Source organism: Euprymna scolopes, chromosome 17, assembly GCF_053919585.1.
Source record: "Euprymna scolopes isolate OS-2025 chromosome 17, ASM5391958v1, whole genome shotgun sequence".
Classification (NCBI taxonomy): Eukaryota; Metazoa; Mollusca; class Cephalopoda; order Sepiida; family Sepiolidae; genus Euprymna; species Euprymna scolopes.
In genome coordinates this window covers 37,272,023-37,294,123 of record NC_136498.1, presented here as the reverse complement: position 1 = coordinate 37,294,123, position 22,101 = coordinate 37,272,023, and positions in this window count along the sequence as shown.

Below are 22,101 nucleotides of genomic sequence, written 5' to 3'. Positions count from 1 at the left end.
GCTCCCAGGTCCACTCTGACCCGGAGTGCTAGTACCTGTTAGGGTCCCAACTATGGGTTAAATAGAAACCGACTTGAAAACATTTGGATTCGGCATTAAATAACACGAAAAGGGTTTATATGCCGTAAAACAAAAACAACCAACCAACCTAAACTGGAACTCCTAAAACAATTACAGTATAATAAAAACATTACGCTGTAACCATGCTTAAACTACAACAAAACCAACTTGCCTCCTCCCTTGAGAATTGGATTTACAGGACACGCGTGCGCTTAGAACAAATTTAGATGATGTTGAGGCATCTCTTCTAGAAAACTCCCCGGATATCTAAGCACGTAGTAAAATTAACCTACATTCCTATACCCCCTCTAACTACTTTAACATGCCTGGATATCGCCCACTCTGCCGTAAGGACTGACAGACATATGCACGAAATTCAAAACCCCCTCTCCTTGACTAGAGACACAAAACTAGAATCGGAAGATTAAGCCTTTATGTGCTTTAGACTTAACAAGCAACAAACCATTATCAACTTTTATTTTCTATTTCTATTTTTATTTCCGTATCACAGATGCTTACGTTTCCAACCCGTTTCCCAGACCAGCAAGAATAACACGCATCATTTCTTGATCTGTTTCTGTCCACAGTTCCCGATGAATGCATAACGAATGCTTACAGCCTTCTTGGGAACGCTGATCATGCAGTGATAATGGTTGGAGTCGCCCTAAACTCTCGAACCAAAATTGAAGAACCATTGCTCAAAACAACGAGATATTATAAAAAAAAAAGTCTGACAGGGAAGCAATCAAGGATCTCATCAGAGATGCTCCATGGAGATAAATATTTTCTCTTCCTGCTGAACCGTGAGCAAATGAGGCAAATGAATGGTTCAAAACGGCAATTGAAGCACAGGTACCCACGCGGAAATTTTATAACAAGTCCCACTCTTCCGCATAGTTTACTTCTACTTGGCCAGCTGCCATTGCGCAAAAGCAACATGCGTACCGCAGATTTATTTGACATAAGTCCAGTTCAACAAGACAGAATTTATAGAAGCTAGGATTAAATATAAGAAAGAGATAACTACAGTTTTGAGAGAATTCGCTGAAACCACGAAAAAACGCATTGAAGCAAAGAGATTAGACAAAAGTGTTTTCTGGAAAATCTACAACAGTGTAGTACATAATAGGCAATCAACAATTCCGCCACTATCAAACAATCATGGGGTTGTTTCACAGGAATCGAAAAGGTTAACATGCTTGCCAGTCGGTTTTCCTCAAACTCAACCCTGGACCCTGCTAACCACCCCGTCGCTTACTTTCTTTGCAGGCAGACGTCACACAAGACGGTCTATAAATCCCCTCTGCTCAGGTGCATGCAATCATAAAAAAAAACTTTTCTTTTTTTTACACGGTGGTCACCACTTATCAAGGCCCGGAAGCCACTCAGACTAAAGGTTATTGCAAGTACAGTGCGTTAGTGTGTGAGATTTAATGAAGTATTTACTTAAGAGGGCGGTCATTAGGAATTTGTTAACGTTGGACTTAGAACTGCACGCCTGTGGAACTCTGTTCCGTCTGCCTGCTTCCAACCTGACTACAACTTGGATGTCTTTAAGGAAGAAGCTCTGTTCATGGAATCTACATTTTGATTTAGGCACAGATAAAGAGTGGGGGAAATTTGTCACAGTGGATTCAGCTAGACAGGTGTTTTTCGTGAAGTATTGGCGAGGAGGGCCAGCGATTGGAGTTCAGACGAGCACCTGCCATGGAAATCAGGAAAAAAAAGGATAGGCTCGCAATGTTTCTTCTGTGGGAGAGAGGTTGCAGGGTAGAGAGAAAGGCACCCCGCACTAAGCCACGAAGTCTATTTTGTACTCTGTCAAGGAAGGATAGGCTGTTTTTAGCAGCTCCTGCCCAAATATGGCAGCAGTATTCCATCCTTAGACGTACTTGGCTTTTATATAGACAGACAATTGTATCAGTAGTAGGATATCTTCTGGAGCGGTAGAAGGATTTCACTATCTTTCCAGCGACCTTGGCAACAGCCTTGATGTAGGTGTTCCATTTTCAGGTCAGGAGTAAAGGACACACCCCGAAGCTTGTCAACACATGGGGCTTCTCCTAGACGAGAGCCATCCATTACAATTGATGCCAGATGGGGATCACAGCGTTGATGATGTAAAGATAGGAGTTTGGTTTTAAATGCATTAAAGGTAACCAGCCACATCTTCCCCCACTGAACCACGCGCTCGAGATCAGAGGAGAGAGAATCAGAGTACACCTTGTCATTTACAGCCTATGATGTGTTGCCGTAGATTGTCGTGTCATCAGCATAGAGGTAAACGAATAATTTCAGTATGTGTTTAGGGAGATCATTGATATAGATCAGGAGTTGGGCCCAGGATTGACCCTCGAGGGACTCCAGCATTAATACTGCAGGGGTTTGATTTTTGTCCATCGACTACTACTCTTATGAGCCGATCGGAAAGAAATTATTTAATGATTGAGAAAACATTTCCAGTAATACCGTTGCTGGAAACCTTGTGGAGTAGGCCCTTATGCCATATCTTGTCGAAGGCGTTTGATATGAGAGCACTTGCCTTAGAAAGGAAGCCTTTGTCAAGAGATTCAATAATCCTGTGAGATATTATCGTAAGCATATCTGCGGTAGATCTTGCAGAACGGAAAATATATTGTGTGTCACTAAGAAGGTTATTTCTGCTGAGGTGGTTGACTTTTTTCTATTTAATATGAATTCCAGCAACGTACTCATGACACACAGCATACTTATTGGTCTGTACTGAGAGGGAGATGACTTATCACCTGAATTCTTAAATACAGGACATACTGATGAGGTTTTCCAGGGAGTCGGAAAGCACTTCTCCTTTAGGCAGCGCTTAACCAGTTTCGTTATTATGGGAGCAAGTTTTGGTTGAAGTTTTTTAACACTATAATTGGGATGCCAACAGGGCCAGTCGTTGTACTGGAATCAATGTTCTTGATTAGCTTGGCGACCTCATGCACAGATATTTGTATGCTACCTAGCGTGTTCTGTGTTATAGGAAGAAATATGGGGAGTTGATGGCCTTCGTCGTATAGGGTAGAATTAGCTGCAAATTCTTGCAAATAATCTGGCCTTGTCTGATGCTGACGAGATGACCTCTTGTCCATTGATAATGGTTGGGATAGAATGCACACCTCTGTTCAGGATCCTATTTGTTATTTGCCAAAACTGGTGGGAACCAAGCCGCGTATCAGGTACATTGGGTTTGACAGATTGGTCATATAGCTCTTTTGCATGTTTTATAACTATTTTACGGTGGTTGCTGGCGTTCCTGAAAGCAGCTTTTTTCTCAGTACATCTATTACGTTGGTATTTATGGAAAAAGTGATTTCTGTGCGCGATAGCAGCAGCACATTCTCGGAATAACCATGGATGGCTGTAAGGTTTTTGTTGGAATTTTTTCGATGGTATGAATCGGTCTATGCCTACAATTAACCATTCGGTCAGATCTGATACTATAGAGGACAGATCCTTTTTGAACATGGAATGCAGAGGTAAATCAGATATGAATGGACGGAAGCTATCCCAGTCAGCAATATAGTATCGGTATACAGTACGGTGGAGGGGTACGTCTGGGGACTTATTACATTTAATGTTTGTCTTAACTGATATGACTGAGTGATCGGAGGATCCTAGAGGAGAATGAACAGAACATAAACATAGCTCAGAGGAAGTTGAGGCTTGCATATTGAACAGTAGTATCGGGCTCACGGGTGGGTTCGCGAACAATCTGAGTGAGGTCATAAGCAATGGCAAAATCATGACAGAACCTAACTTCATCTTTTGTCTTATTTGAATGGTTCGGCCATTCCACGTTATGGACGTTGAAGTCACCACAGATGTGGATGTTAGCCGAGGGATGTGCAGACAGGATGTGGTCTATTTTCTCTTAAAGTTAGTAGCTGTTATGGGGCCGATAGAGGGCAAATATAAATGCAGTGGTGTAAGCAAGTGCAACATGGAAGAACATATAGGGTAAATTAGGATATTCTCTAGAGTTATCCCTGCCACACTGGAAGCCATCTTTAATGTAGGCACATATTTCATGCCCATAGCGATCTTGGGGATCAGATTTAGATGTTAAGTATCCGTTAATTATGAACTCCTCTAGGGAAGTGGTCGGTCCTATTCCAGTTTCGCTTAGAAAGAAATTTCCGGTTTTGTCTCCTATAATAGGGTTTCAACCTCTAGAAGGTTGGAACGTAGACCCGTGATGTTGGAGAAGTAGACATGGTAGTAGCGGTCTACGTTGGAAGAGGGGGTTCTTGGTTTATTCGAGTTTTTTTTTTTCTGGAGATATTTCATGTTGAGGTTTGTGGATTTGTGGAACAGGTCGACATAATTAATTAGAGCAAGATAGAGAGGGAAAGTAAGAGAGAAAAAGACAGGATTTTTTGTAGCACATGACAAGGTAAAGCTGTAACAATTACCCACTGGTATGGCGTCGACAGGCCCCACCAGAGACTACTGCATGGTCCAGAATCCATTCACCAAATGGCAATACAGCAGTCCAAGTACTTTGCGCCTGCTGATAGGACAGCCTCCTTAGTTGTTAATCCAAGGTTCGGGTCCCTGACTATAAGACGGATAACGTCAGCCCAGACAAAACGTTTATCTTCAGCACCCTTACAAGTGACATGGCCACAAGGATAGACATAGAGACAGAAAAAATTCCAACATCTCAGACTACTGTTCACCAAGTACTACCGACCTTTAAAGCAGCTTTTTCTTCACCCTTTGTCAGAAAAATCACTCATTTGAATGAGGAAAGAGGGACGGAAAAAGAGAAGCGAGAGTTATTGAAGCTGTCGATAACACCTCCACTGTATTATCTACTCTCTATTAAAAAAACGGGGAGTAGGGGAATGGGTACAAGGGACTTATTAATATCTAAGTAGTAATATCCGGTGCTAAATTAACACCTTCACACTTCAAAACAATGTGGACCTGATCTCATCCCGGCTGGGCTATTAAAAACATGCTCCGTCGAAGTAGCTCCAAAATTAGAAGAAATGCTTAAATAAATCTTGCTGTCGTGACTGTTTGAAAACTATTTCTGTGATACCATTTTTCACGAATTCTGGCGAAAGGACAGACCCATAAAATTATTGCCCCATTAGCCTTCTCCCACTTTTCGCCAAAATATTTGAGTCCATAATTAACCAATCTCTAGTCAATCACATTAAAGATGCTAAATTTATCTTGGACAAACAATATGGATTTAGGCAAACCCGTTCCTCAGCAGATATCTTAACTGTAGTCTCTAAACGTATATACTATTCAGTGAGCAAAGCAGGGGAGAGTAGAGATGTAGCTCTATATACAGGTTTTTACATGGCATGAAAGTCTTTTCAGGAAAATCAGATCATACCGTATCACTAGACGAATACTTAACATAATCAATCCTTCTTAGAAAAGAGGAAAATCCAGGTTGTCCTCGACGGTCGTACTTCTAAACAATATGATATAAATGCGGGAGTGACTCAGGGGTCTAGCTTTTGCCATTTATTATTCCTCATATTCATAAGAGGCTTCCCTGACGAAATTGTCTCTGAATTGGGTATTTATGCTGATGACACCGCGTTCTATAACAGGCACAAGGAAAAAAACAAATGAACATATATCTAAGGAAATGGCAGAAATACTAGAAAAAGACTTAATATGTGTAGTGGAATGCGGACAAAAAATGGCTGGTCACATTGAATGCTGCCACGACTAAACTTGTTCCCCTCAATAATTGCAAGAACTCTTATCTACCACCAATAGCAATTGACAAATACTCATTACCTGAAAGTACTTCTTTTAAACAGGGAACATGACAGCATTGTCAGGACACCTGCGAAGACAGCTACTAAAGACGAAAAGTATCATGTACCTCTATAAGGCCACCATTCCCCATGTAATGAGTATTGTAGTCACATTTCGGTTAGCGTATCTGCCCCTAGTCTCTCACTCCTGGATAGGATTCAAGAGAGAGTCGCCAAGCTTATAGGTCCTAGAATGCCATCTAAGTTTGAACCTCTGTCCCATCGACGAAGTGTTGCATCTGTTTGCCTGTTTTACAAGTATTGTAACGGTGAATGCTCCGGCAATCTGCAACCACGTGTACCTCCTTCGACGTAAATACCCCCGACAAACACAAGTATCTAAATCCCCCCCCTACTCAGTAGAGAGCATTAGATGTAAGAGAGCTTTTTACTCTAGCAGTTTCTGCCCAAAAACTTTGGAATACACTTCAGGGTCTCTGCTTCCCCAGCTTTAATGCCATGCAGAAGTTGAAGTGTAGCATTAATAGTCAACTCACTACATAGTACCCCTGTGGCTAAGATACCTGATAGTATCTTCCTACATCAAACTGGCAATGTGCCTTGTTTGGGCTGAAAATGTTATACTTTTTTATTTTCAAGTTTGCCAGAAGAGATTTTTAGCAATAAATGTGACCAATAAAATCCTAATAGAAACTTTCAAATAAAGCTACATAAATCACATTATAAATGAAGATAAATTATTCCTATCAAATATAATAATTGATGAACACTTTATTAGTATTGTTTGCACATAAGTGCATGTATAAACAAATCTATGTCTATCTATATAATAATCTCTCTTTATATATATATATATATATCCTGTCTCTCTCTTTCTCTCTCTCTCTCTCTCTATATATATATATATATATATATAGAGAGAGAGAGAGAGAGATATAGATTGGTTTATACATGTACTTATGTGCAAAACAATACTAATAATGTATAACATTTGCGAGTGTATTTGTGTATAATTAAAACGGCTCTCCATTTCATGTGATTGACAATGCTAATTGAATGCAGTATAGAAGAGCAAGCTTATCATTTCAATTCTTTGGCCAGTAATTTCTAATTGTGTTTCCATGTTCAGACTAGGCTTATCCTCTTATGAGTCAATGTATCTATTACATACTCTCTCTTCCTCTCTCTCTCTTTATTTCTATGCATATTACTGGTAATATATACATTTCTCTATATAATTTTCAGGTATCTATACGTACATACACCACATTAATTAGGATATAGGTACATTCATTATATGTTAACTTCGAACAAATTATTTCATGCCATCCTTTAATTATTTCAAGATATGCATTTTACATGCACTATGTTATATTTATACTATATGCATGCATATAGATGAAATTTGTTTCCTATATGTATTTATCAATAATTAATATAATAAAGAAAGGATAAATATGTACTAATTCTTCGCGTATTTGTGATTGATCAACACGTACATGCAAGGATTTTATGTATAATTAAGTGACATAATTTTAGTATTCATTTTGTTATCGGACTTTTTTTATAATATGAAGTACGTATGACCATATGTATAATTCAAATAATATATGTTTATTGGGTTATATTTCATCTTTTTTTTATACTAACTCTTTATATTATGAGGTTCGATGTAACACCATGGCATACATAAATAAATGACTAACAGTATATTCCAAGTTTCCATATATGGAAAAATAAACCTTTTATCGCTTTAACTTCGTTGAATCTCCACACTTTCCAGCATCTGTTTCGTTGCACAGAAATATTTATGAAATTATTGTGTCACATTTTGAATTTATTCTGCTCGTCACCAAATCAGAAGAAGAAAAAAACTTATCCACTTTAAAGGAAATGACTGAATAGGGTAATGACTACAATGTGTAGAAATTGAAAGGGCCGTGTCACGGGGAGTTCAAATTGTTACGCTATATATATATATATATATATATATATATATATATATATATATATATATATATATAAATATATATATATATGGGTGTGTGTGTGTGTATGTATATGTGTATGCATATATGTATGTATATATATATATATATGTGTATATATGTATGCAAATATATATGTATGCAAATATATATGTATGCATATATATATGTATGCATATATATGTATGCATATATATATATAAGTATATATATATGTATGCATATATATGTATGTTTATATATATGTATTCATATGTATATGTATCTATATATATGTATGCATATATATATATGTATGCATATATATGTATGCATATATATGTATATTTATGGATATATATGTATGTATATATATTTATGTATATATATGTATGCATATATATATTTATGTATATATATGTATATATGTATGTATATATGTATGCATAAATGTATGCATATATGTATATGTATGCATATATATGTATGCATATATATATATGTGTATGCATATACATGTATGCATATATATTATACATATATATATATGTATGCATATATATGTATGCATATATACATAGGTATGCATAGATATATGTATGCATATATATGTATGCATATATATGTATGCATATATATATGTATGCATATATATTTATGCATATCTATATGTATGTATATATGTATGTATATATGTATGTATATATGTATGCATATGTATGCATATATATGTATGCATATATATATATATATATATATTCGTATATATGTATGTATATGTGTATATATGTGTGTATATATGTATATATGTGTGTATATATGTGTGTACATGTATGTATATGTATATATGTATGTATATATATGTATAGATGTATATATATATATATATATATATGTAATATATGTATATATGTATATGTATATATATGTATGTATATATATATGCATTTATATATGCATTTATATGTATGTATATGTATATATATATATATGTATATATATATGTATATATATGTCTACATATATGTATGTATATATATGTATATATATGTATGTATATAATATATTTATATGTATATATGTATATATATGTATGTATATTTATATGTATATATGTGTATGTATGTATATATATGTATATATAGATGTGTATGTATATGTCTGTATATATGTATGTATATATATGTATATATGTATGTATATGTATGTATATATGTATGTATATATCTGTATATATATGTTTGTATATATGTATATATGTATGTATATATATGTATGTTTGTATATATGTATATATGTATGTATATATATGTATGCATGTATATGTATTTATGTATGTATGTGTATGTATCTGTATGTATGTATATGTATTTATATGTATGTATGTATATATATATTTATATATGTATATATGTATGTATATGTATGTATGTATGTATGTATGTATATGTATGTATATGCATGTATGTATTTATATATATATATATACATATATGTACGTATATATGTGTATGTATATATGTGTAAATATGTAGGCATATATATATATATGTATATATATATATATATATATATATATATATATATATGTATATATATATATATATATATATATATTGAGGAGATTAGACCTGGAGGCAGAAGACGTTTTTTTTAATGTACTTGTAAATATATTAATACTATTAAAATAGTGCTCGTCGTTCTCTAGATATATAATAAACTCAGTAGGTATAGATATTCTATTGCTATTTTACATTGAGTATAGAGATTCATTTGTTTTATTCAAAATCAGTTTCAAAAGGAAAACAGAAAAACCAATAGATTGTACGATCGTCTCGGAAACGATGTTTTTTTTTTATTGAAATACACAATATGTCTTGAAAAATAATTTGATAAAATATTTTCTTTTAAACAACGTCCACCCCTCGGCAAAAAAATATGGCTGGGGATCTTTAGAGGCACAAAAATTATTTTTTTTTTTTTTTTCTGTATGGCAGATATTCCTGAAAATATTTTTAAAAATAAAGAAAAAAACTTATATTTTTAATGTTGATAAATAAATAAAAATAATATACGGTGGAAAAATAAGGTTAAGAGAAAGTAGTTTAAATATATCTAATTAAAAATATATATACATTTTTCCGCTCGGTTTTAAAGCGTGTCATTATTTCCGTCCATCTGTTCTTTGGCATGTTGTTAAATGTTGTCTCTGAATGGTTGAAATAATCATTTACCTTACTTTGAAATAAACGCTGATAAGTGTGATGTTTCCAGTTTATTATCGTTTGAGCGCTATATTTACATTTATAATACCCTTTATAAAATTATTGTTCTAGACATATTGTCCCGGTTCAATAAAAAAAAACACACATCAGTTCCGAAACAATCGTGCAATCTATTGATTTTGTTTGTTTTCTTTTTGAAACTGATTGTTAATTAAAAATTATTAATCACTGTACTATATATATATATATATATATATATATATATATATATATATATATATATATATATATATACATATATTAAAACATTTACTTTTTTAGATTTAGTATTGTATGAAATTCAACATCGGATCCCACAGTATTCCCTAATAAAACCAATGTATAGAATAATTAATCCCCCTGTACTAATTTAAGGTATATTTTATAAAACATGGATGGGATTCTTTTTTATTAAAAATTAACAACTAGGGAAAGATCAGCACAGTCTTAAATATCTAATAATGAAAGAATATCTCATGCCCTGATACTATCAAATGACTCATCACATGCACTTGTGTAATAATTGCTTTTCTATACTGTTACGATTTTCTTTTGGTTGCTGTTCTTAGTTCAGGACATATGTGTAAAATGATATTACTGTTATATATACTGTTACTTCAGCTAAACGATATTGCGATAAATCAAATGCTACGTTATTAAGTCAATCTTGAAAATTCGATTTCAATTGTACAAAATACATAACACATTTTTTTTTCTGATAGAACATAGAATATCCTTTCAACAACTATGAATTTCGTTACCTACATTATTTGTAAAATTTTAAATCAATCAATTGAATATGAAAGAAATTGCAATAAAAACAACTGCAATTATCATTAATAGACCATCATTCAAACATTTATATTTGTTTAATTGTGAATTCCATTTCTCACACCACAACTTGCTACATTAAGCGACCTGCTTTTTTCATAGTGCGATCAAATGGAAACCGGAAAGTAAAGGAATACGTGAGTCTTAAAACAGCAGGACCTGTCACTGTAATTTCGATCGACACCGATAATGACAACTCACCGAATGTTAGATTACAAGGGATTTTCCAATTTTATTTGAATTTTTGAAATACCGTTATAGTGATGTTAATTATTTCACTGATGAATTCCATGGAAAAATTATTACAATTCTAATTATTGATTAACTTGAAGGATAAATGCTGAAAATGCTTTAGAATAGAACTCACCCTCGCACTGTTAACCACCTCTTCGTTTTCCTTTTTATTAGATGCTCCTTTGCTATGCGACTTTCAGCAATGAGTCATACAAGAAAGAGACAGACTTTAATTTCAGCACTGCTAATTATCTGATTATTTTAGGCAGCTATGAGTAACGATTTTTTTATGTTGATAATTGTTTGCAATATTACAAATAAGAATCGTCGTACTGTTTGTTTTCTATATGTAGTAAGATTTAAAAGTATTAGCTGTATTAACAGTGACACATTAGAAATGTCAAATGAACGCATATTACAAATGCTTAACACTTTACGACACATTATTAAAACTCCAATGAAATATAGCTGTTCGCTTTCATAATAAAAAGAGTATAAATATAACGGTTTTTTGCACGAATCCTCTGGTGGAAGAAACATTAATTTCTGATTTACAGTCAATATGTAAAAATATCCGTATATTTTAAATTTTATTTCATGCCATAAACATTTGAAGTCTTTATCAATGTGAAACGAATTTTTTGTATATAACTTTATATAAGTACGCAAGAAATCGATTCATGTTTAAAATAGATATGTTATACAATGAATCATTCCATAAACAAAGCTTCTTTCTGAGAACTGCACGCCTATGGAACTCTCTTCAGAATGTCTGCGGTCCAGCTGACTACAATTGTATTGTCTTCAAGTCCAACATAACCAAGTTCCTGATAAACCTTCCGCCTTACTAATCCAATTTACAAAATTCCCAGGACGTATGTTTACTACGCTAGAATCACATTGACTTATGTATTTCCAATGATCATTTTCCTTGTGTGACCCCCAGGTTTTGATAAGCTCTGATTCCTGTGTAAAAAAAATAGTCAATAACATAAATAAAGATACTGGTTGTTAATGATTCTATAGCTTGGAATTTTGAATAACAATCTTTTATCATATATAAACAATTATCGAAACTTATATCTATTTAACGAGCTATATTACTAGCAAGCCGCCTTTGGTTGTCCGGTCGTAAAATACGCATATAATATTATATATATGTATATTATCATTGTATTTTATTTAATGGAAATTAATGTTTTTAAGACAGAAGTACCGGAGGTGTTAAATATAACGTTTAATTTCTTTTAAAATAAAGTTTTAAAAAACGGAATGAAACTAACACATATGCATGCGAGTATTATGTTGTTTTATTTTTCTAAGCAGTTCACCACTAGTAAGAAAGAAAATACTCGAAATGAGATCGAAATTCAAATCCAATGACAGTGAGTCAAGTAAGATGACTATCAGCCAGGTTTACACGACTTTTAGAAAAGCTTTTTTTTTTCAAACCAAACACATTCCTAATATAAATACTCTATCATGTAAGCGATTCATGAAACAGATGAAGAATAGATAAAATCCGATGAACTCCATGTAATAATCTATCAATTTTAATTCCTAAGCAGCACCTTTTCCGGATGATAACCGAGTAAAACTTTGTCCACATGACTGAATTGCCTATATATTTAATGCCAAGTACGTATAGGTCAAACATTCATTGAGTATATAAAGTGAATATTGTCCTCACACAAGTACGGTCACTTATATATATATATTAGATAGATTTGGATTGTTTCGACTACTGCTCTCATCTAAACCGTTACTGAAGCAATATTTAGGACTATGTAACATGTGGCCTTTCCCGTGTATCCTATGTATCATTGTTATTTGTAAAGAGTGAAAAAATATAATTTTCTTTTAATTTCCAACGAATCCTTGCCGTTAGAATTCAAAATGTGTGATTCCTTAATGAATCGAAAAAAGCGTCGTGGAATTTTCATTTTTATATAAATAACCACTTTTGTAAATATACACTTGAAGGTAGAGGAGAGTGCGTTATACGAAACGTTGTGACAATATCAGCAACAATGGGAACCATACACATAATACAAATTATCATCGCTCATCTCCTTAATTCAGAAACATTATATATATATATATATATATATATATATATATATATATACATATATATTTATATTTATATAAATATAAATATGTATATATATATATATAAACATATAAATATGTATATATATACATATAAATATGTATGTATATATACATATAAATATGTATATATATACATATAAATATGTATATATACATATAAATATATATATACATATAAATATGTATATATACATATAAATATGTATATATACATATAAATATGTATATATACATATAAATATATATATACATATAAATATGTATATATACATATAAATATGTATATATACATATAAATATATATATATATATACATATATATACATATAAATATATATATACATATATATACACATATAAATATATATACATATAAATATATATACATATAAATATATATACATATAAATATATATATATATATACATATAAATATATATATATGCACATATACATATATATACATATAAATATATATACATATAAATATGTATGCATATGAATATGTATATACATATAAATATGTATACATACATATAAATATATATACATATAAATTTATATACACACATATACATATATATATACATATAAATATATATATACATATGCATATGTATATATAAATATATATATATAAACATCTACCTATATATGTGTGTGTGTGTGGCTGTGGCCTGACTCCCGTGATGAGGTCAAACAACTGACCTCTGACCTTCTTCGGAAACTGTGGCTCGTGATGTCCAGTTTTCCGGGAGTATTCCACACGAATTCTAAACGCCTCGGTGTCCAATTCTTCTGAAAGCAAACAGCGAATCCTGTATACGATAGAAAGAAGGAAGACAGACAAATCATGATTCTATCAACTGAAAATTAATGTCACAACAGTTACAATCTTTTTACATTTCTGGATGTACGTGGGTCAAGGTCTTCTTTTGTTTGCGCGTCTGCGTCGTGGGATCAATAGCCATTCATCACTCACCAGTTCATGATTGCTCCTCAGATAATGACCAGCAATTCGTAGGCGACTTTCTCTGATGGTATTAGATATGGCAGGTAGGTTGCCATTAAATTGCTGCTTCGTGCGATGATTTTGCCAAGCCGTTCGTAGCATACGGGTGAATAACTGCCCTTCCAGTTTGTTAGTTAGAATAACTGCCTTTCCAGTTTATTAGTTAGTCCCGCAGTTCCTACTGCAGCAGCCAATCCAATGCGGTCCATGCTTTTGAGATGCGAATTTCGATATTTCTCTCCGTGGAATCTATGTTTCTGCCCAGATACGTAAATTCAGCGACTTCTTATAGTGTTGACCAAACCAGAGCCCTGATCTCTCCTATCACATAGAAAGTCATAAATTTTGTCTGATCCGCATTAATGTGGATACTTTTCAAGCTTACGTAACAGTGTTTGCGCATCCGCAGTGTTGTTCTTTGACAAGGCAATATCGTCTCCGTCATCTGCATCAGTTTTATGTGCTGATTGATGAATTCTGTTTCTGGGTTCATTTAGGGTGAAGCCTAGCGTGTTATGTATATCAACAGAGGTGCGAAGTACAAAGTCAAGACAGAGAATAAAAAGAAAAGGGGCAAGAGTATCTTCTTGTAGAACTTCGGTTTGGATGTAAAAAATTCAGTGCCCCCATCTGACCATATTCGTATATGTTTATGTATATAATGCATAAAAAATAGTCGCGTTAATTTAAAGAAATGGTGATTAAAAGTAGACATTTATAAATTTAATAATTTCTACTCGTTCCAAAAAATATCTCTTCATATATATAACTGACACTTTGTGTGCCTCAATATAGGTATGTGCATTTGTGTGCGATTACTTGTCCTATTAATTCTGAAACGGCTTGTTATATTTTTGTTAATTTTACACAAATTTACGTCCTGTGTCCAAGAATGTTAGGAGATAGGTTGTGCATCGGTATGTCTCTGATAATTTCTTATAATCGACCATAAAAAACTACGGTTAAAGAAAGAACAGGCTGAGGGTGGTAAGAGTTAACACTCTTCCAAACCATAAAGTTCAAGTGCATGTCAGAGGTTTTATTACCACGCGTGCGTAACAATTTAGCGTATAAAAATAGACGTTTTGACAAGATTGGGGCGAGTTCGAATATTTTTCCGTTTAGAATATAACTAACTATGGTAATTGCCTTTTGCATTTTCAACATTTATCAGACTATTCAAGTCATGACAGAAAATTAATTTTCTAAAATCAAAATTAGATCTACTACAATTATATGTAGTCAACTATGTATTGTGGATTACATCAGAGCAGGAAGGCATTTAAACTTTCATTATGGCCCACTTTCGTTGGTCTAGAAATAAAGCCGCCAATCAATCGCTATGATTTTGTCCAGGTGGTTTAACAAATCTCTATTACAATAAAGGCGTATTTTGTAATAAAAATATTCTGATATCTTCTTTCTGTACCAGTTATATTCAATACTGTTCGCTATTTTTCAAGTCATTTGTTTTTCTAGTCTAACATAGCCCAAACCAAAAAACTAAAAAGTTTTCGGATTTCCATAAATTCAGTAAGAATATGATAACTATTTATAATGAAGCAAATTTAAAGTAAAAGCTATACAACATAGTCGAGCTATTTGAAGAAAAAACAAAAAAAAACACCCACAGAAGAATTGAAATTTGATTTATATTTCTTTTCCTATATTAACTCAAGATTCTAACTTTTACTTATTTGTACTTTAGAATTATTGCGCATATAATACAAGTAAAACATTGAGGTTTACTTTTCCTGCTTCAAAGTAAATTTTGCTCTTCAGTGTTCGAGTTATTCCCCCTATGCTAGTTACTGATCAGAAGAAATTGGGCCATTCGGGACGTGAGGTTGTTATCAGAGTTGCAACATTTTGCGGCTTGCTACTAATGTTACAGGAAAAAGGGCTGCCCCCTTTTCAAGTAAGAAGAACTTTAGATAAGTGGAAAATGAGATTAGGATAGACCGAGATTCGCACTTTGTAAGCGAGGGTCACAATTAGATTAAGAAAATGGAGTGTTAGAATTTCGCATTGCTTAATGTCATACAAAATAGTTTAGATATGTGTGTTTTTAAAGAAAATATAACAATGTTTCATTTTTTATGGAAATTGAATAAAAAAGGTCAGCTCGAAATAATGAACAATACAATTTAAATATATTGAAAAATAGGTTAGTGAGAATTCTTTGTTTCAGAAGTGTGTGTTTGGAAATGTATGTTTTAGCCACGTGAGTTCGGCATGTTTGAAACCACACGTCTGAAGTCATCGCAGAAAGGAATTCTTGATAATATGAGTAGGATTAGCAGAGGGGTCGAAGATCAGAAAGACACGGACGCAGACGAGTCCGGATCAAACAGTCAGACGAGTCGGTCGGACAGAGCTTGCATGATCAGAGGAGGACCCCTTTAGAAGCGAAGGGAGAATGTTTAATAATGTAGAACGATGTTGAATTCCTGACATCATCGTAATCATCATCCTACTGGTCGATCTAATAATAAAAAAAAGTTATCATCAATTTTTTTGTAAAACTGTGCCGTGTCACCATTCAACAGCAAACGGTAATGCGTGAACATCCTTAATATGAACTTTGTCTCCCTCATCATCGTCAATCATGTATTACATGTATCCGGTAGATGTCCCCGCCATCTCTCGATTTAGGATCCCTAATATGAACCATCCTAGCCATACAACTCTAACTGATTACGTGGGGCCCAGCAGCGGCAAAAATCGGGGCGAACTAGGGAGAAGTACATTTCACATTCGAATCTTATTTAAATAGACAAACATTATATCGAAACTAGATAATCACTTCATATATAACGCCATGCTACTGCTTTATAATTAAAGGTTAACATTATGTATGTTAAACTATTTATGATTAAAAAACTTAAATAGACTTGTAATATATTTAATGTGATGTTTAGCATTAGAAACAGTGAAGATGAAAAAGATTACTATTGTGTTTACATATTCTACGATTTAAAACCATGTTTCCATCTAATGGCTTAACATGTTCTGTAATAAATCAACGTTCATATTGGTATGTTGTTTGTATGCGTATGCATTTCAGAAAATATAATCTTAAGAGAATAATTGAACTATACAGGATTTTCATAGAAATATAACTGCAATTTCTGAAGATATGAAAACACAATAAATGAAGTAGTTAACTGGAATTGTTTTGGAAATTACTCCAAATGAAAACCTGAGTAATTATGTAAACACAAATGGAACGAATGTAGTACGCTGATGTTCATAAAAAGACATTTTAAAATAGAAAAACATACTAAATAAATGAACATATGAATAAAATGTGTTTGTAGAATTAAATGTAATTGACCTGCAGTAGTTTGCGGTACATGTCCGCCACGATAACATTTTTCATAATTTCGGTTTGAAAAAACGCACTACAATATTTATTTTTTTCATTGTAATATGAATAAAACAATTATTATATTCAAAAGAGAAAACAGAAAACAAAAGCCCTAAGTATGTATTTCCACAAAAAAAAACGTAAATGGCTATATGAATATTTGTTTCCAATGGAATTAAATCTATTCGAACCTTATACATAAAGACTAACAGTCCGTTTGTGGAACAACCTAAGCTTCCTCGACAGGATGATGTTTACCTGAAGTATAGCTACAATCTGTTAATTATATCATATTGATACTCAGTTAAACTCGTAAAAGTTGCATGCTTTATATTTTACGGGCAAACTTTACAGAATGAGGCATTCGGATTAATAACACATTTTATCAGCTACTTTCAAAGGAACATCGATGAGATACAGTCAATCTTTTCAGAAGTATTTGTACGTCACTAGCCATATCTAATAAGCAGAAGGAGAGTTAAACGTGCGCAAATTAAAAAAAAAAAACAAACTTATGTTTTCTCATTATCCTGACATTGGTTTCAATAACATGTGCATTTAGAGAACTAAATGAAATTAATATTGTTATACATCTGGAAACTTACGAAACAGTAATACGTCACAATTTGTAGGACATAAACTGTACAAATCACTTGAGAAACAATATGTATTAATCTCTATCCCTTTATTTCTCTCAATGTATGTGTTTATAAATATGTATATATATATATATATATATATATATATATATTCCTTTAAATTTTTTTATATTGATATTTGTATTAACACCTTTTTATCTATTTATTTAGAAATAAAATACAATTTCCTTATATATGGCCCCTTGAATTGCATTCATTATCAAAAGATAAAACTTATTTTCATATTATTTTAAATATTGATTTCAATTAATTCCCTATTATTTTTCTGTCGGTTTTCCTGTGGGAAGTTAATCTTTAGTTAACTATTGCATGTAATTATATTAATGCAGATAGTCTTCATGATTGGTATAAAATATGAAAATTAAAAAAAAATAAATTTGCCAGGTGAAGGTCAACCACCGGAATTACGAATCAGCATTCCTAACGTAGTAGCTATTGATTCATGATTTTATCTTTAGCCTTACAACAAACATGTCTTCATAGCTCAGTCATTAACGGAAGATGCAAAAATAGATTTTAAGCTAAACGTTTTGGCTTCAGTTATTAGTGGTTTTCTTTTTAACTTTTTAAAAAATTGCAATATCTTGCGTGCAATATGATATAATAAATACGCGTATTTTACGACCGGGCAATGCTTGGTGACTTGCTGTGTGTGTGCGTGTGAGTTTATGGGTGTGAGTGTGGGTGTGTTTTTTATGTGTGTATATTTCTGATTTTTTTCACACCTTGAATGTACATAATTACTTTGATTTTCTTGCACACACATTGAATGGATATTCGTGTGGATATTGTTTTCCGTTTTATTATCTTTTTTCAGCTGAACGGATATTTGTCTGGAGAATCCGCGATAAGGATATTTGTCCAAATTTATTTAAAACATTTTCTTTGTGTAATTTTCGTAATATATGTGCCTTCAAGGCGCTTCCAGAAGCAATTAATTTCCGTTTTCATCCTCCTCTAGAAAAAATCTGCCGAACGAGCCGAACAGAGAGGAAGTGACGTCATAGGACGAGCGAAATAATGATAACTCAGCGAGATTGCCAGGCACGGAATTAAAAAAAAAAACAATTAAGCTTCTTAAACTATTCTAATGAAGAACGAGAGCGATCGTAGATATGTCTATATAAATAACACACGTGAAAAAATGCAATACTTGAATGATAAAACGCTTAAAGTATGTGTTTATATGTGAGCATGGTAAGTGTATTTCTAAAAGTATAAATTATATTTCTAAAGTATGGGTATCAGGAATTATTGTAAAGTAGACAAAATTTAGCAAATCAATACCAATAAAATTGACCTTAACTTTGAAATAAGCTTCTGTTATTTAATTTTAGGTAACATACATTTATTTTTTAAAAAAGTAATAATAAACGTGCTGTAAACTATATTTAGAAAAGATCCGATAATATATTTAAGAAACATACACATAATTTGACATAAAATTATTCATTTGAGAATTAAGAAAACCTAATAATATTAAAAACGAGTGTTGTCAAATTATTTTTGTCTCGCGCAGTTTTGTTGTAAAGCCAAAGTATTCTGACATAAACACTTAATGTGTTTCGCCATTTATGTGCTATCAACCCAGGAAACATGTCCTTGACAGAAATTACGACGTCCGATATCGTTGAATGTTAGTTTGAATTCTGAATTGACGTGTTAAATTGTAGTAGCGCCAATTGTTTATTAAAACATTAGGTAACATTTTTGTAAAATAGTGATTATAATTTGTTATTAAAAACTTTAGAAAAACAAATAATATAAATATTTTTTTAATTATATTTTTATTGAATTCTTAGATTGTTGTTATAAACAGCTGATTCATAGAAAAAGGCGTATCTTATTTTTTATGTTAATCATAATTTAAACATTATACTAGCAGAATCACACACGATTGACCGGTTAGAGGGATGCAATATTGTACATAGTAAAAAGACAAAAAATACAATAACAAATGTTTTTATTTTTAAAGGACGCCATTCTATTCATCAACATAATTTTTTTTATTTTTATTTTATTTTTATTTTATTTTTTTATTTTTCATATCTACATATATCTTCTAATTAATTTGCTCCAGATAAAAGAAACGAAATAAAAGTTAGATTATCTAAGGTCATATCTATATACCATTTTTCAATGATCTAATATTATATTTAACTTTTCTTTTACAACCTAAAAGTACAAAATGAGTATCTGTTCTTTTTAATCAAATATCTGTAAACTTACTAATGCTCATATTACCATCTGCATTGCTATCAAAATATGTAATATAAGGAACACACCGTATTAATCTTTCAGACATTTTCTATGTTTAAAGAAATAGTTAATAACGTTTAACCCATCCTCAAATAATTGTTAAGCCAATCAATATAGCAAATATATTCATTATTTTTCAACTAGTTCGTGTGTTTTCTTTTGTTGTTATTAAAGAAATACACGTTTGAACATTTCTCGCCCTTAAAAACAATACAGCTTTATTATGAAACTTTTCTTGAAAACATCAATTCAGCATTATGTGGGAGAGCTGACATATAGTCAATGCCTGGGGCTTAAGCCTCAATCACCGCCCGTTTAAAATAATAGACAATAATGTTAAAAACATCCGGAAATAATTGACAGGCCAATCGAGAAAGCAAATGAATGAATTGTTTTCTTAACAAGTTCGTGTTTTGTTGTTTGTTTTTGTATTTTATTTCTGAGCTTTACCGTGAAATTCGTATTTCAAAAAATGGTATTGTCGTACTTTCCTGCCATGTTTTCCCCTTATATATGTTATATTACGTTGCATAAAGGTATATTCACAATGATTTCTTCAGAAAATTTTCTCTAAATTCTTATATCAAATAACTTTCAATTTATTTTTCGCACAAAGGCACTGTCGTATTTTCATTAAGAGCACGTGTCTTTTGTTCCTGAAATGTGTATTCCATTACGTTTTTATGTTAATATTCTTATATTTTGTTTTTGTTAAAATGTTTTAATTATAATCGTTTCTATAGCATGTAAACACATTTAAATTTAAATTAAATATTATAGGTGGTATGCAAGTTTTTTACATTCATCATCAAATCCTATGAAGTTCCTTCCCTCATAATTATTACGGCGCAGCATTTCCCTGTTTCTTTCTCATTTTTCAGCTCTGTCATGTTTTTGTTTAAAATGTATTTCTTGTTTATTATAATTTATCATCCCACTTCTTCTGTCATTATATCATTCTTTAAACCTTGTCATTTTTTATCATTTGCTTAGCAACTTTCTATTTTAATTTAACCATCATCTCGCTCATTCCATTTAAACACACTGAACAACTTCCGCTTGCAAATACCCCCTGCAAGACTTAATATAACTCAGAGTCCTTACTATCATGTTATTCAAAAGTATCACTGTCATTATCCATAAAAAGATATTTCAAGACAAATTGCATTCATCTCGATGAAGGTCGTTTGTCATTTGCGAATTAAAATGAATATGCATGAACTTAACGAGCATCAAGATAGGAGGATAATAAAAAAAATACTTTCTTTGGATTAAAGTCAAACCAGGAATGTTGCTATATTCTTAAGTTGCTACACTTTCTTAATTTATAATAATTGCCATTATCATTTACATGTGTAGCTGAAGATAATTGTGCACAATGCGTATCATCACTAAAAAATCATGACATGCTATGAAACTGGCAGTTGTGCGATAGCCGTTCACAGAGGATGACATCAGAATATTTTAAATAATAAAACATCTAAGAAGACTTATGTAAAGCGACTAACATGACGAAACTTATTGGAACCTCAAGAAAACTCAACTCCGGCGAAGGT